This window comes from Tursiops truncatus, chromosome 5, assembly GCF_011762595.2.
Source record: "Tursiops truncatus isolate mTurTru1 chromosome 5, mTurTru1.mat.Y, whole genome shotgun sequence".
NCBI classification, from domain to species: Eukaryota; Metazoa; Chordata; class Mammalia; order Artiodactyla; family Delphinidae; genus Tursiops; species Tursiops truncatus.
Genome location: NC_047038.1, coordinates 42,650,182 through 42,666,188, shown reverse-complemented (window position 1 = coordinate 42,666,188; position 16,007 = coordinate 42,650,182). Strand labels below are relative to the sequence as shown.

At 40.6% G+C, this 16,007-nt stretch overlaps 1 protein-coding gene and 1 long non-coding RNA gene across 18 annotated transcripts in view; one reads left to right on the top strand and one right to left on the bottom strand.

Annotated features, from left to right (window-relative positions):
• The window catches only part of LOC109548856 (uncharacterized), a 103,284-nt gene that overhangs the window by 27,241 nt on the left and 60,036 nt on the right, over positions 1–16,007 (top strand). Inside the window, exons 4-5 of the long non-coding RNA XR_012331942.1 lie at positions 1,501–1,535; positions 9,120–9,169. This is a non-coding gene — a long non-coding RNA (uncharacterized lncRNA). The remainder of the gene's footprint in view (positions 1–1,500; positions 1,536–9,119; positions 9,170–16,007) is intronic.
• CC2D2A (coiled-coil and C2 domain containing 2A) overlaps positions 1–16,007 on the bottom strand; it is a 137,612-nt gene that overhangs the window by 102,532 nt on the left and 19,073 nt on the right. The window lies entirely within an intron of this gene.

Genomic DNA, 16,007 nt, shown 5'->3' with positions numbered 1-16,007 from the left:
GTGATAACTGACTGGCATGGCGATTGCACACCTAGGAAGTGGAATGCTTGGGATTTGGTCTCAAATGCTCTGCACCATTATGAAAGAGGTGGAACTAGAACAAAGCATTTGGGGAACAGAATGTTATGCTTGGAGCAGAGAGGCTCTACTGGGATGAAGCAGAAGATAAGGTTGCAGAAGGAGTTTGGGGTCAAGTCATGGGGAGCCTCTGATGTCACATGAAGGAGTCTGGAATATATTCTCCATGCGGTGGGGATGTCTTGAAGGATGTGGAGAGAGGAGGAAGTGAAGCAGCATTTTCTGAGGCTGTCCCTGGGTCTGCAGGTACAGCATGGTTGGGGTGGGGGCACCAGGGACCCCAGCTGGGATACCCTGGTGAGATAATAAAGAGGGAGTCTGTGGGAATAATTGCGAAGATGCCACAAGAAAAATGATACAGTTGTCCCTAGTGACGATGGTGAGTAGGGCACTAGTTCTCCCAGCAGTAGCAGCATCTTCTGGGCACTTGGTGGACGGGCAAACACTCAGGCCAGACACACTCGGTGAATCAGAACCTGGAGGTGGAACCACCATCTGGGTGATTTAAAGACACACTCAAGTTGGAGGACCCCCGGTTTAGAGCAAGAAAGAGAAGGTGAAGGTGTCTGAGGTTTTGACTGAGGTGAGTGGGGGTTTGGGGTTCCTGAGAAAGAGACAAGAGGAGGGAAGCCAGTCTGGGAGATACTGAAGGGGGTCACTTTGCAGCTGGAATGAGTCTGAGGTGCTGGCAGGATATGGAAATGTGTGCTTGTCCTGCACCTGAGCTCCGGGAAGGGGTCCAGGCTCCAAGATGAAGACTTAGGAAACGTTTCTACCGTGGTGATGTTAACGTTTTGAGAAAACCTTTCCCGAAGGAGACAGTGCAGAGACAGGAGGCTTCTGACCCTGTAGCCATTGGCACTGTTAAGGGACGAAGGCTAAAAAATGAAAGAAATAGAGAAGGCAAGATGATTTATTAGCAGGTGGAAGGAACTGTGGCAGAGAGAGGAAGTGATGACGGGCAGAGGCCACTGTGCTCGCCCTTCGGCCTCCGCTTATGCAGAAAAGCGATCCTGGGCTTTGGAGCTATTTCTGCAACTTGGCCACTCAGTGCTGAGGCTGGGCTTCCTTCCTTCTGTGTGATAGATGTAAAATCCTACTTTATCAGGCACCAATCATGCCATTTCCTCAATGCCTGTAGGAAAGCATGAAATAATTGTAGTGAAGATCACAGTCTTGCATGTGTGGATTGAGGTTCAAGTTCTTTAGAAGAATCTCCATTAGCTCGATAAAAAGGCCTTTGGCATTGTTTTTCAACTCACGTAAAATATCAAGTCATTATTTCCTATTTTAAAGATCATCTACCCATGGTAGATCATATCCCCATGTCAAAGTCCCAAGACTTGTCCTGTATTGCGTTTGTCACATTGTGAATTTATATATTTGTGTGGTTATTTGATTAGTACCTCCTTCCTCTCCCAGGTTCTATGGTTTTCAGCCACAAAGGGCGGGCACAGGTAAGTGTCACTAAGTGTGTGTGGACCACCTAGGCTGATAAAGAAGGGCTTCTAGACTGGACCCCCTGGGGCTTGCCCATCCTGTTCTCTGGCTGATCACTCTCTTTGCTTCTGTCTCTAGAGAGCTGCCCTTTCATAGTTAACAAGGCATGCTTTTGAACGTGAAAAAAAATCTTGTTTATTTACTCCCCTTCGCCCTGCATTTTTTTAAAGAGATCTAGTTTTTCAAATTGACTTAAAATAGCTACTGTGTACATGGAGCTCATTAGAATAATTTTATGAATTATTCTTTAAAAGAGAGACAAGATATTTTATTTAAACACTATCTCTTCTTACTAAAGAAACCAAAGGGGCTTCTTTAGTACGTATTAGTTTTAAAAAACTTGAAAAATTCTGAAGTGGTGAAAAGTAGTTCTTGCCTGAGTTTTTCAAAACTCTGTGTTAGTGAAAGGCATTTGGAGGGCATAAAGATTTCCAAATCTGATCTGTACAACTAGGTGGTGAGATGTTATTTTCCCAGCTAAAATGTGACCTGCTTGAGGGCAAGGACCATGTTGGTGACTTTTGTACCTGGCACCTTGTAGCACTATATCAATAAAGGAAAACACATGAAGGAACCATGAGGGTGTGAGAGATATTATACTTAAAGAGGGATTTCAAACAAAATAAATGCAATCCTCATTTGGATGAAATCAGATGATGACAACTTTTTTCTTTTTAAGGTAATATTACTACCATGATAACCATGGAAACCAAGTGTACTATTTCACTCCCTTTGACCTAATAACTAATAGGGCTTAGGGACTTTCATTTTTATGTTGGTAGTCCATGGCAAACAGAGTGTCTTTAAACAGCTAGAAACACGAAGACAATCCTCATAAGAGATTTTCCCGCCTTACTGTCAGTTACTCCACTACATGACTAATGAGCTAGTGGTCCCAGACTGACTCTATTTGTCTTTCCCTGGGGCTAAGAAGTGATTTGCCAAACTTGAAAAAGGGTGTGATTCCACATTTACTAAACAGGCTCTGTGACACAGCTAAGAAAATCTGGCATGCATAAAGTTTCCACAGTTATCCAAGAGTGCAATGAAAATAATTTTTTAAATTATTAAAGATTTGAGTTGAGGACATGCAAGAACTTATGGGTAATGAGAGAATTTCAAGACATTCCATTAAAAATATATACATAATGTCCATTAGTATGAAATATGGATTTCCTTGGCCATGTGATGTTTTTCATCAGAGGCAGCAGGGATTACAAATTCAGCAACACTGCACTGGCTGCTCAGCAAACCCGTGAATCCCAAAGCTTCATTAGCCTCGTGTTGCTTCCAGATCTTCTCCGTGCTGTCACCTTTTCCTGTCACCCATACTCACTGTATCCTATTTCTCTCTCCTTACGGACTGCATCACAAGTTGGACGTGTTCCATTTTTCTTTAAACCACTTCCATTATACGTGACCCCTCAGAAAACAAAGTCTTCACTCCACCATCTGGAAGTGCTCCCCTCTTTCCCTTACTTTTGCAGACATTCCCACACGTCTTTATAGACCATTTGTTCTGTGAATCACACTGCCCAGACCAGAGCTCTCTGTATACATTGGGGTGTACGAGGACTTTCCAAGGACTTGACATAAAATTTGAAATGCAGTTCAGCCAGCCCTCTGTGTCCATGGGTTCTGCATCTGCTGATTTAACCAGGCACGGATAGAAAATGTTTAGAAAAAATTCCAGAAAGTTCCAAAAAGCAAGACTTGAATTTGCTGCGAACCAGCAACTATTTACATAACACTGACATTGTATTAGGTATTATAAATAATCAAGACATCATTTAAAGTATACAGGATGATGTATGTAGGTTATATGCAAATTCTATGCCATTTTATATAAGGGACCTGAGCATCGATGGATTTTGATATCCACAGGGCAGGGTGGGGTGGGGAGTGGTCCTGGAACCAATCCCTGTGGATACTGAGGAATGACTAAGTTGGATGGATTTGAGTTGGTACTATCTGAATTCACAGATTGTCAAATAGGAGAGTGTGCCTATGATTCTTGGTTAGTTACCTCACTCTTCTACCTTTCTCTTCTAAAGAATATGCTACTGAAAGCTTTTATTTATTTATTTTACTTCTTATGATTAATACATATTGAAGAAATTTTACAGTACCTTTATGTCTTCATCAGTTGTGCATTATTGATATTGATAATAAATAACTCAATCAAAAATTCAACTTGTTAAGATGATGAGCAGTGAAGACTTTTTTTTAAAGCTATTTTTTAATTATCTATTTTATACATATTTGTTTATATACGTCAATCCCAATCTCCCAATTCATCCCACCACCACCACTTTCCCCCTTTGGTGTCCATACGTTTGTTCTCTACATCTGCGTCTCTATTTCTGCCTTGCAAACCGGTTCATCTGTACCATTTATCTAGATTCCACATATATGCGTTTAATATACAATATTTGTTTTTCTCTCTCTGACTTACTTCACTCTGTGTGACAGTCTCTAGGTCCATCCACGTCTCTACAAATGACCCAGTCACGTTCCTTTTCATGGCTGAGGAATATTCCATTGTATATATGTACCACATCTTCTTTTTCCATTCGTCTGTCGATGGGCAGATGAATTTATGCTGCTTCCATGACCTGGCTATTGTAAATACTTCTTCAATGAACACTGGGATGCATGTGTATTTTTGAATTATGGTTTTCTCTGGGGGTATATGTCCAGTAGTGGGATTGCTGGGTCATATGGTAATTCTATTTTTAGTCTTTTAAGGAACCTCCATACTGTTCTCCAAAGCGGCTGTATCAATTTACATTCCCACCAACAGTGCAAGAGGGTTCCCTTTTCTCCACACCCTCTCCAGCATTTGTTGTTTGTAGATTTTCTGATGCCCATTCTAATCGGTGTGAGGTGATACCTCATTGCAGTTTTGATTTGCATTTCTCTACTAATTAGTGATGTTGAGCAGCTTTTAATGTGTCTCATGGCCATCTGCATGTCTTCTTTGGAGAAATGTCTATTTAAGTCTTCTGCCCATTTTTTGATTGGGTTGTTTGTTTTTTTAATATTGAGCTGCATGAGCTGTCTATATATTTTGGAGATTAATCCCTTGTCCATTGATTCGTTGGCAAATATTTTCTCCCATTCTGAGGGTTGTCTTTTTGTCTTGTTTATAGTTTCCTTTGCTGTGCAAAAGCTTTTAAGTTTCATTTGGTCCCATTTGTTTATTTTTGTTTTTATTTCCATTACTCTAGGAGGTGGGCCAAAAAAGATCTTGCTGTGATTTATGTCATAGAGTGTTCTGCCTATGTTTTCCTCTAAGAGTTTTATAGGGTCCAGTCTTATATTTCAGTCTTTAATCCATTTTGAGTTTATTTTTGTGTAGGGTGTTAGGGAGTGTTCTAATTTCATTCTTTTACATGTAGCTGTCCAGTTTTCCCAACACCACTTATTGAAGAGACTGTCTTTTCTCCATTGTATATCCTTGCCTCCTTTGTCATATATTAGTTGACCATAGGTACGTGGGTTTATCTCTGGGCTTTCTATCCTGCTCCATTGATCTATATTTCTGTTTTTGTGCCAGTACCATATTGTCTTGATTACTGTAGCCTTATAGTATAGTCTGAAGTCAGGAAGTCTGATTCCTCCAGCTGTTTTTTGCCCTCAAGATTGCTTTGGCTATTTGGGGTCTTTTGTGTCTCCATACAAATTTCAAGATTTTTTCTAGTTCTGTAAAAAATGCCATTGGTAATTTGATAGGGATTGCATTGAATCTGTAGATTACTTTGGGTAATATAGTCATTTTCACAATATTGATTCTTCCAATCCAAGAACATGGTATATTTCTCCATCTGTTTGTGTCATCTTTGATTGCTTTCAACAGTGTCTTATAGTTTTCTGAGTACAGGTCTTTTACCTCCTTAAGTAGGTTTATTCCAAGATATTTTATTCTTTTTGTTGCAGTGCTGAATGGATTGTTTCCCTGATTTCTCTTTCTGATCTTTCATTGTTAGTGTATAGGAATGCAAGAGATTTCTGTGCATTAATTTTGTATCCTGCAACTTTACCAAATTCATTGTTTAGCTCTAGTAGTTTTCTGGTGGCATCTTTAGGATTCTCTATGTATAGTATCAGGTCATCTGCAAACAGTGACAGTTTCACTTCTTTTCCAATTTGTATTCCTTTTATTTCTTTCTCTTCTCTGATTGCCGTGGCTAGGACTTCCAGAACTATGTTGAATAATAGTGGCAAGAGTGGACATCCTTGTCTTGTTACAGATCTTAGAGGAAGTGCTTTCAGTTTTTCACCATTGAGAATGATGTTTTGCTGTGGGTTTGTCATATATGGCCTTTAATATGTTGAAGTACGTTCCCTCTATGCCCACTCTCTGGAGAATTTTTATCATAAATGGGTGTTGAATTTTGTCAAAAGCTTTTTCTGCATCAATTGAGATGATCATATGGTTTTTATTCTTCAGTTTGTTAATATGGTGTATCACATTTATTGATTTGCGTATATTGAAGAATCCTTGGCAACTCTGGGACAAATCCTACATAATCATGCTGTATGATCTTTTTTATGTGTTGTTGGATTCTGTTTGCTAGTATTTTGTTGAGGAGTTTTGCATCTATATTCATCATTGATACTGGTCTGTAATTTTCTTTTTTTGTAGTGTCTCTGTTTGGTTTTGGTATGAGTGTGATGGTGGCCTCATAGAATGAGTGTGGGAGTGTTCCTTCCTCTGCAGTTTTTTGGAAGAGTTTGAGAAGGATGGGTGTTAACTCTTCTCTAAATGTTTGATACAATTCACCTGTGAAGTCATCTGGTCCTGGACTTTTGTTTATTGGAAGATTTTTAATCACAGTTTCAATTTCATTACTTGTGATTGGTCTGTCCATATTTTCTATTTCTTCCTGGTTCAGTCTTGGAAGGTTATGTGTTTCTATGAATTTGTCCATTTCTTCCAGGTTGTCCATTTTATTGGCATAGAGTTGCTTATAGTAGTCTCTTAGGATACTTTGTATTTCTGCGGTGTCCATTGTAACTTCTTTTTCATTTCTAATTTTGATTTGAGTCCTCTCCCTCTTTTTCTTGATGAGTTTGGCTAAAGGTTTATAAATTTTGTTTATTTTCTCAAAGAACCAGCTTTTAGTTTTATTGATCTTTGCTATTGTTTTCTTTGTTTCTATTTCATTTATTGCTGCTCTGATCTTTATGATTTCTTTCCTTCTACTAACTTTGCATTTTGTTTGTTCTTTCTCTGCTTCTTTTAGGTGTAAGGTTAGATTATTTGAGATTTTTCTTGTTCCTTGAGGTAGGATTATATTACTATAAACTTCCCTCTTAGAACTGCTTTTGCTGCATCCAATAGGTTTTGGATTGTCGTGTTTTCATTGTCATTTTGTCTCTAGGTATTTTTTGATTTCTTCTTTGAGTTCTTCAGTGATCTCTTGGTTATTTAGTAATGTATTGTTTAGCCTCCATGTGTTTGTGCTTTTTATGTTTTTTTCCCTGTAATTTATTTCTAATCTCATAGTGTTGTGGTCAGAAAAGATGCTTGATATGATTTTAATTTTCTTAAATTTACCGAGGCTTGATTTGTAACCCAAGATGTAATCTATCCCGGAGAATGTTCCATGTGCACTTGAGAAGAAATTGTAATCTGCTGTTTTCGGATGGAATGTCCTATAAATATTAATTAAATCTATCTGGTCTACTGTGTCATTTAAAGCTGTGATTCCTTTTTAATTTTCTTTCTGGCTGATCTGTCCATTGGTGTAAGTGAGGTGTTAAAGTCCCTCACTATTACTATGTTACTATTGATTTCCTCTTTTATAGCTGTTAGCATTTGCCGTATGTATTGAGGTGCTCCTATGTTGGGTGCATATATATTTATAATTGTTATATCTTCTTCTTGGATTGATCCCTTGATCATTATGTCATGTCCTTTCTTCTCTCTTATAACATTCTTTATTTTAAAGTATATTTTATCTGACATGAGTATTGCTACTCCAGCTTTCTTCTGATTTCCATTCCATGGAGTATCTTTTTCTATCCCCTCACTTTCAGTCTGTATGTGTTCCTAGGCCTGAAGTGGGTCTCTTGCAGACAGCATGTATATGGGTCTTGCTTTTGTATCCCTTCAGCAAGCCTGTGTCTTTTGGTTGGAGCATTTAATCTGTTCACATTCAAGATAGTTATAGATATGTATGTTCCTATTTCCATTTTATTAATTGTTTTGGGTTTGTTTTTGTAGGTCCTTTTCTCTTTTTGTGTTTCCCAGTTAGAGAAGTTCCCTTAGCATTTGTTGTAGAGCTGGTTTGGTGGTGCTGAATTCTCTTAGCTTTTGCTTATCTGTAAAGCTTTTGATTTCTCTGTCAAATCTGAATGAGATCCTTGCCGGGTAGAGCATTCTGGGTTGCAGTTTCCTCCCTTTCATCACTTTAAATATATCGTGCCACTCCCTTCTGGTTGTAGAATTTCTGCTGAAAAATCAGCTGTTAACCATAAGGGAGTTCCCTTGTGTGTTATTTGTTGTTTTTCCCTTGTTGCTTTTAATAATTTTTCTTCATCTTAATTTTTGTCAATTTGATTACTATGTGTCTCGGCATGTTTCTCCTGCCTGGGACTCTCTGTGCTTCTTGGACTTGGGTGGCTATTTCCTTTCCCATGTTAGGGAATTTTTGACTTTAATCTCTTCAAATACTTTCTTGGGTCCTTTCTCTCTCTCTCCTCCTTCTGGGACCCCTTTAATGCAAATGTTGGTGCATTTAATGTTATCCCAGATGTCTCTTAGGCTGTCATCATTTCTTTTCATTCTTTTTTCTTTATTCTGTTCTGCAGCAGTGTATTCCACCATTCTGTCTTCTAGGGCAATTATCCATTATTCTGCCTCAGTTATTCTGCTATTGATTCCTTCTAGTGTATTTTTCATTTCAATTATTGTATTGTTCATATCTGTTTGTTTGTTCTTTAATTCTTCTAGGTGTTTGTTCTTTAATTCTTCTAGGTCTGCATTAAACATTTCTTGCATCCTCTCGATCTTTGCCTCCATTCTTTTTCCAAGGTCTTGGATCATCTTCAATATGATTATTCTGAATTCTTTTTCTGGAAGGTTGCCTATCTCCACTTCATTTAGTTGTTTTTCTGGGGTTTTATCTTGTTCCTTCATCTGGTACAGAGTCCTCTGCCTTTTCATTTTGTCTATCTTTCTGTGAAAGTGGTTTTCATTCCACAGGCTGCAGGATTGTAGTTCTTCTTGCTTCTGCTGTCTGCCCTCTGGTGGATGAGGCTATCTAAGAGGCTTATGCAAACTTCCTGATGGGAGGGACTGGTGGTGGGTAGAGCTGGGTGTTGCTCTGGTGGGCAGAACTCAGTAAAACTTTAATCTGCTTGTCTGCTGATGGTTGGGGCTGGATTCCCTCCCTGTTGGTTGTTTGGCCTGAGGTGACCCAACACTTGGAGCCTACCCGGGCTCTTTGGTGGGGCTAATGGTGGACTCTGGGAGGGCTCACACCAAGGAGTACTTCCCAGAACTTCTGCTGACAGTGTCCTTGTCCTCACAGTGAGCCACAGCCACCCTCTGCCTCTGCAGGAGACCCTCCAACAGTAGCAGGTAGGTCTGGTTCAGTTTCCTATGGGGTCACTGCTCCTTCCCCTGGGTCCCAAAGTGCACACTACTTTATGTGTGCCCTCCAAGAGTGGAGTCTCTGTTTCTCCCGGTGCTGTTGAAGTCCTGAAATCAAATCCCGCTAGCCTTCAAAGTCTGATCCTCTGGGAATTCCTCCTCCTGTTGCTGGACCCCGAAGTTGGGAAGCCTAATGTGGGGCTCAGAACCTTCACTCCAGTGGGTGGACTTCTGTGGTATAGTTGTGCTCCACTTTGTGAGTCACCCACCCAGTGGTTATGGGATATGATTTTATTGTGATTGCGCCCCTCCTACCATCTCATTGCAGCTTCTCCTTTGTCTTTGGATGTGGGGTATATTTTTTGGTAAGTTCTAGTGTCTTCCTGTCGATGACTGTTCAGCAGTTAGTTGTGATTCTGGCACTCTCACAAGAGGGAGTGAGCGCATGTCCTTCTACTCCACCATCTTGAACCAATCTCAATAAAAGATTTTTTAACATAGTGATATATTTTTTAAAATTCTGTGGGGGAAATGGAATGAAGGAGTTAGAGAAGAAAAGGGAATGATGTGAAATTCTAACTGTTCAGGGAGAGTTTGTTTATTATTTTGAAACAGATAATGGTGGTTCTCAAATCCCTATGCCATTTAGATTCCTTTGGGTGCTTTAAAAGTGACATAAGAGTTTTATTTTAAAACATTAATATTTACAATATGACATCAATAAAATCTTGTGTAAATATTTAAAAGCATGATAAAAACTCTTGATGGCAAGTTACATATAAGCAACATTCTTGTAGTGATCATGGACAAAAGGGCTGGGAGTACACTGGCCTGAACTGGCTTTTCACTCTTGCCTCTCTCCTCCCATGATGAATAATTTCCCGTGGTTGTAAAATTCCAGGGATAGAATGTAAATATGGAGTTGAGGGGTAGGGAGAGCACAGGATCTTGACTTCAGTAGGAAAACTTGGAGAGGAGCAGAGGTAATAATCTTAAAGGCTTGAGAGGAAAAACGTAATGAGTGAGACAATCAGTTGGACTGTCCCCAACTTCTAAGCTACTTCACTTGGATGTAAGAGCTTTCAGCCTTAGCAACCCTCTGTCAACACATGACTTCCTCAGCGGTCAGGCAGGAAAAACTCAGCATTAGAAAAGGGCCTGAGGTTAGTGGTGGTTGTCCCTAGGGTATAAGAATGTGAGTGATTACTTTCTCCTATTTCCTTCTCCAGATTTTCTAATTTCATTAAATGGATGAGTATTGTGGAAATTTTACTACACAAAATGGAGGTCAAAACAGGCTGAGAACTGCAGGCTCTGCCCTGGGTTCCAGCCCTAGCGCTGCTGAGAGCTCACCTGTGCTGAGGGTCTGCAGCGATTTCTTTGGTCAATTTCTTCTTTTCTGGTTCTTTCTTTCATAGTCCCATTAACATTTTTATTTTATATTAACTGAAAACTCAGGGTCTTATTCTGGCATATAAGTTTCCTTCTGACTCAGGGGGGCTTGGACCTCAGGATTTTGGCTCTGCCTGCTGCCCTTTCCTGCTTCTTTGTGCTTCAGCACACCTCCCAGGCTTGAAGATTATTATGGTCTGAATGTTTTCATCCTCCACAACTTCCCATGTTGAAGCCCTAACCCCCAGTGTGATGGTATTTGGAGGTGGGACCTTTGGGAGGTAAATAGGTTTAGATGAGGTCATTGAGAATGGGGTCCCCATGATGTGATTAGTGTCCCTATAAGAAGAGGAAGAGAGACCAGAGCTCTCTCTCTCTCTCTCTCCATCACATGAGGACACAGTGAGAAGGGCCATCGGCCAGCCAGGAAAAGGCTCTCACTAGGAACTGAATCATCCTGCACTTTGATTTGGACTCCCAGCCTCTAGAACCATGAGAACTCAATGTCTGCTGTTCAAGCCATCAGTCTACAGTATTTTGTTGTAGCAGCTGGAGCCACATGAGACAGGGACCATCAGTCTGGAAAAGACTGGGCCCGGCCAGCCCTGCCGTTTGTCCCTGTGCTCCGGCATCATCATGGTGATGGCACGGGGCAAGGGGGCTTCCAACAGAACTGAGACAATGAACAGTGGTAAAGAACATCATAGATATACTTTGACATGACAGTTTTGCCTCAGGTTGAGCCTTCCACATTGCCTTGGGCAGAATGGAAAAAACATCAACAGCATTCAGGAGGGCCAGGTACTGCCTGGGAGATGCCAGGGTAACTGTGAGTGGTCTCAGAACAAGCTTCCCAAACTTTTAAGAGAGGAAATAATAGGTAAAGCTTCTGAGCTTGGAATATTTTTGCGGGAGTTAATCTCTAACAGGATACTAGCACATGTTCTACCCAACCCACTCTTGGAAGTGCTAGGTTAGGGAATCTAGTTCAAGCATTCCACTAAGAAATCTTTATTGAGCACGTATTATGTGTACAAGGCAGTAGGGATATAAGAGTGAACAAAACAAATATCCCCACCTTCCTGGAGTGAAGTAGTATGTGGAGTATGTCAGATGGTGGTAGGTGTATGGAGACAAACAAAGCTGGCTTGGGGATAAGGAGGGCCAGGAGGCAGGGGTGTATTGTAGTTTGGAGTGGCCAAGCAAGACCTTCAAGGTGACATTGGATCAGGGGAAGGAAATGAGGGGTCAAGCCAGGTGGGTAGCTGGGGGGATGAGCATTTTAGCTATAAGTCATATCTGGTGCAAAGACTCTGAGACATGGCCATCCTAATGCAAGACCAGAGCGGAAAGGGGAAACATGAGGGGTAGGAGATGGAATATAGGATAGCAGGTCATAGAGATAAGGGGGAGACAAACTGTGTAGGTCATTCTGCAGAATTTGACTTTAACTCTGAGTCAGTTGAGAACCATTGGAGGATTTGAACAGCGGAGTAACTTGACCTTACTTTTATAAGGCCACTCTGGCTGCTGGGGTGAGAATGGGGGGTGAGAATAGGAGCAGGGACATCAGTTAGGAGGCTATGGCAACACTTTTTAAAATAATTGCAACACTTCAGATAGGAGTTGAAGGCAGCCTGGATCAGGATGGTAGTGGGGGAGGAAGTGAGAAATGGTCATACTTTCAATCTATTCTGATGCAGAGCAAACAGGACTTATTGATAGACTGGAAGTGGGTAGACAGAAAGAAAGGAGTTAAGGATGACCACAAGTTTTTGACCCAAGCAACAGAAAAAATGAAATGTCTATTTAGTGAAATGGGGATGACAAGGATTTCCCCACCCTCATGACATCCTTTAACAAGCTTTGCAAACTTCCAAGAAGAGTAATGGTATGTAAAGTTTCTGAAATTGGAAGATTTTTGTGGGAGAAACAGGTTAGGGTTGGAAGAAGGAGATCAGAAGCCTAGTTTCAGTCGAGTAGAATTTGGGTTGTCTCAAAATAGATCATGGACCTAACTAAATGTAAAAGCTAAAAACAGAAAACTTCCAGAAGAAAAATATAGGAGAAAATGTTCATGACCTTGGGTTGGGCAAAGAATTTTTAGATACAATCCATAATAGAAGAAAAGTGGTAAATTTGACTCCAACAAGATTAAACACTTTTGTACTTCAAAAGACACCATTAAGAAAATTAAAAGATTAGACATTTACTTGGAGAAGATATTTGCAAATTATATACCTGATAAAGTACTTGTATCCAGAATATATAAAGAACTCTTACAATTCCACAGTAAGACAAAAAATCCAATTAATAATGTATAAAAATTTAAACAGACATTTTACTAAGATGATATATAAAAGGCTAATAAGCATATGAAAAAATACTCCATATCATTAATCACTAGGGAAATACAAGTTAAAAGCACAACGAAATACCACTGTATGCACATTATAAAGGCTAAAATTGAAGACAGATAATATCAGTTGTTGGCAAGGAAGTGAGAAACTGGAACTCTCACAAACTGTTGGTGGGCAAGTAAACTGATACAGCCAGTTTGTAAAACAGATCAGCACTTTCTTATAAAGTTAAATATACATTTATCATATGACCCAGTTCATAGAAGCATTATTTATAATAGCCGGAAACTGGAAATAATCCAAATATTCATCAACAGGTGAATGAATAAATAAAATGTAGTATACCCATATGATGGAATATAATTCAGCAGTAAAAAGGAAGGAAATGTGGATAGATGCTACAATGCTTATAAATCTCAAAAACATGCTAAGTGAAAGAAGTCAGACACAAACCCCACATATTATATGGTTCTATTCACATGAAATGTCTAGAAAAGGCCTATTTATAGGAATATAAAACAAATCAGTGTTTGTCTAGGGCTGGGGGTGGGAGTGGCTGCAAACAGGCATAAAGGAACTTTTTGGGGTGATGAAAATGTTCTAAAACTGGATGGTGGTGATGGCTGCACAGGTCTACAAATTTACTAATAATAATCATTGAATCGTATACTTACAATGGGTGAATTTTATGATATGCGGATTATGCTTCAATAAATCTGTTACAAATGCGAGCTGTCTTATGCGATATGCAAAAGTGGGTGTTAAGTTGATAGTTGCACACTTAGTCTGAAAGAAGCCCAGACTGGAGATAAAAGTTGGGAACTGCTCAGTTATACATACAATAGCTATATGATAGAATTTAAAGTCTTGAGATGACTGAAAGAATGAGTGTTGACAAAGAAAAGGGGGCTGAGCACTGAGCTTGGAGGCTCCAAGATTTAGAGGCTGGGGTGTAAGAACTAGCAAGGAGATGGAGAGGTCCAGCCAGCGAGGGAGAAGGAAAACCAGGAGAGTGGTGTCCGGGGAGCCATGTACAGAAGAGGAGAGAGCGTGAGCTGCAGGGAACGCAACTGAAAGTCAAGGACCGTAAAGATGAAGGACTGACTATAGAATTTAGCAAATGTGCGGTTCGTGGGGACCTCAACAAGGAGAATTTTGACAGGGAGGGGGATGTGAATTAGAGGAGTAGGTTCAAGATTGGAGCAGGATGGGAACAGACGACTCTGGAGGAATTTTGCTATAAAGGAGTTTTTGGGAAAATGTGTTTCCTTATAACTAATAATAATGATGGGTCTGTTTTATATTCTTTGTATTCTTTTATGAGATGGTCAGTCAGGTGGGGCACAAGAGGAGACAGAGGAGAGGCTCAGGAAACAAAGTTGATCATAAACTCTCAGGTTCTGCAGCCCGGGGGCAGGACATGCCACGCAGGGCACATGGAAAGACACCAGGGTGGTCAGGAGCAGAAGACAGGAGGGGCTGAGAGCTCAGCTCATGGCCTTTCTTGGGATTTCTGAGGGAAAGACAAGGCAGGGCAGGGTAAGCAGTTTAGGGTTGGCGGGTTCGAGTGGTTCTGGGGGGCTCTAAGCTATAGGGGTGGTCCCTAGTTGCCTGGTACCTGGCCCTGGGATGATCCAGGCAGAGGAATCTTGCTTCCTGGGGTTGTACTGACGCCGAAAGCTCAGGTTCTCTGCACTGATGCCAGAACGAATCTGAGAGACAGAGTTCTGGGTGAAGTAGAAGAAGATAGCTTTATTGCTTTGCCAGGCAAAGTGGGCCACAGCGGGCTCCTGCCTCAGAAAAGTATGTGTCCCAACCCCGGAGGATCTGATGAGAAGTTTTATAGCAATAGCTCAGGGGGGATGTTGCTGACAAGATTAGGATGTGTGAAGGGCTTGCACTCCCTTAATCTCGTCTCAGGTGCTCAGTCTCCTAATCTGGAGCTTTTTTGGTCCCTTTAGTCTTGCCTCAGGTGGTTTCTTGGCTGCTCTTCCCTTGATTAGCAACAGTTCGAATCGAGCTTTGGAACTCAGGGAAGGTCATGGAGGCTGGAGTCTTGCCTACAAGAAACGGGGGACAAAAAAGGCCTCCATGCCCAGGCAACCCACAGGACCTTCGCGCAGTTTCAGTACTGGCCAGACAGAGAAGGTGGGGCTCTGGATTGGTTATTTTGCATTAAAGTCATGCTCCAGTCCTGACTCTTTGCTATCTCTAACAATTGGCTACTGTCTCCCCAACCAGAAAGGTTTTTTTGTTTTTGTTTTGTTTGTTTGGGTGCTTATTTTTAAGATGTCAAAAATCATAATATCCAGAAAAAAATTGTATTGAATACAGCATACAATTTATTTTTACTTAGATAAATATTTTACTTAGTACTGTAATTTAGTCCCCCCAGCACCGCGTGAGGTAGTAAACTCCAGTGTTGGTGAACTTTTGATATTTCCTACATTCCCCAGTGTGCACCCTCTGACTAGAATGTTCTTCACTGCTGGGCTCCAAGGTAACTCCCAAGACCAGCTCCTTTGGGCCATTCTCCTCTTGTCTTATACTGAACTTTATAACATTTGTTTCCTGGGTCAGTCTCTCCAGGTCTTGGTGACTTTTAAAAAGTATGCCTAAAATAAGTGATCTATTTCCTTTCATTTGCATCAAATTTCACTGGATTCTGAATTTTATTTTCAACCAATACTGAGAAATTGGCTCTGAAATGATGCTTTAACCAGAGAAACTAACAGGAATGGATAGAAAACAGATGTCAGTAATGAAGAAACTTATGTTCATAAGAAACTGCTTAACATTCAATAGTTCCTCCCTTAAGAGACGGTGCAAGTTGGAATCGTGGGGGAAATGTGTGTACTTTTTTCCTAGATGTTTATTTGATTGGGAGCTATGTTCCTATTCGGTGAAATGCTTTCTGTATTTGGAAAGTCATGACTATGTATATGTTTGAATAGCATATTAGAAGCCAAAGCTTTCAGCGCATGCATTTACACTGCTGTTCATCAGGGAGATGGCCCCTCTGGGCGTGTGCCTGGTGCAGTGCGGAGGCCATGTCTTCAAGGGTGCTGGTATCT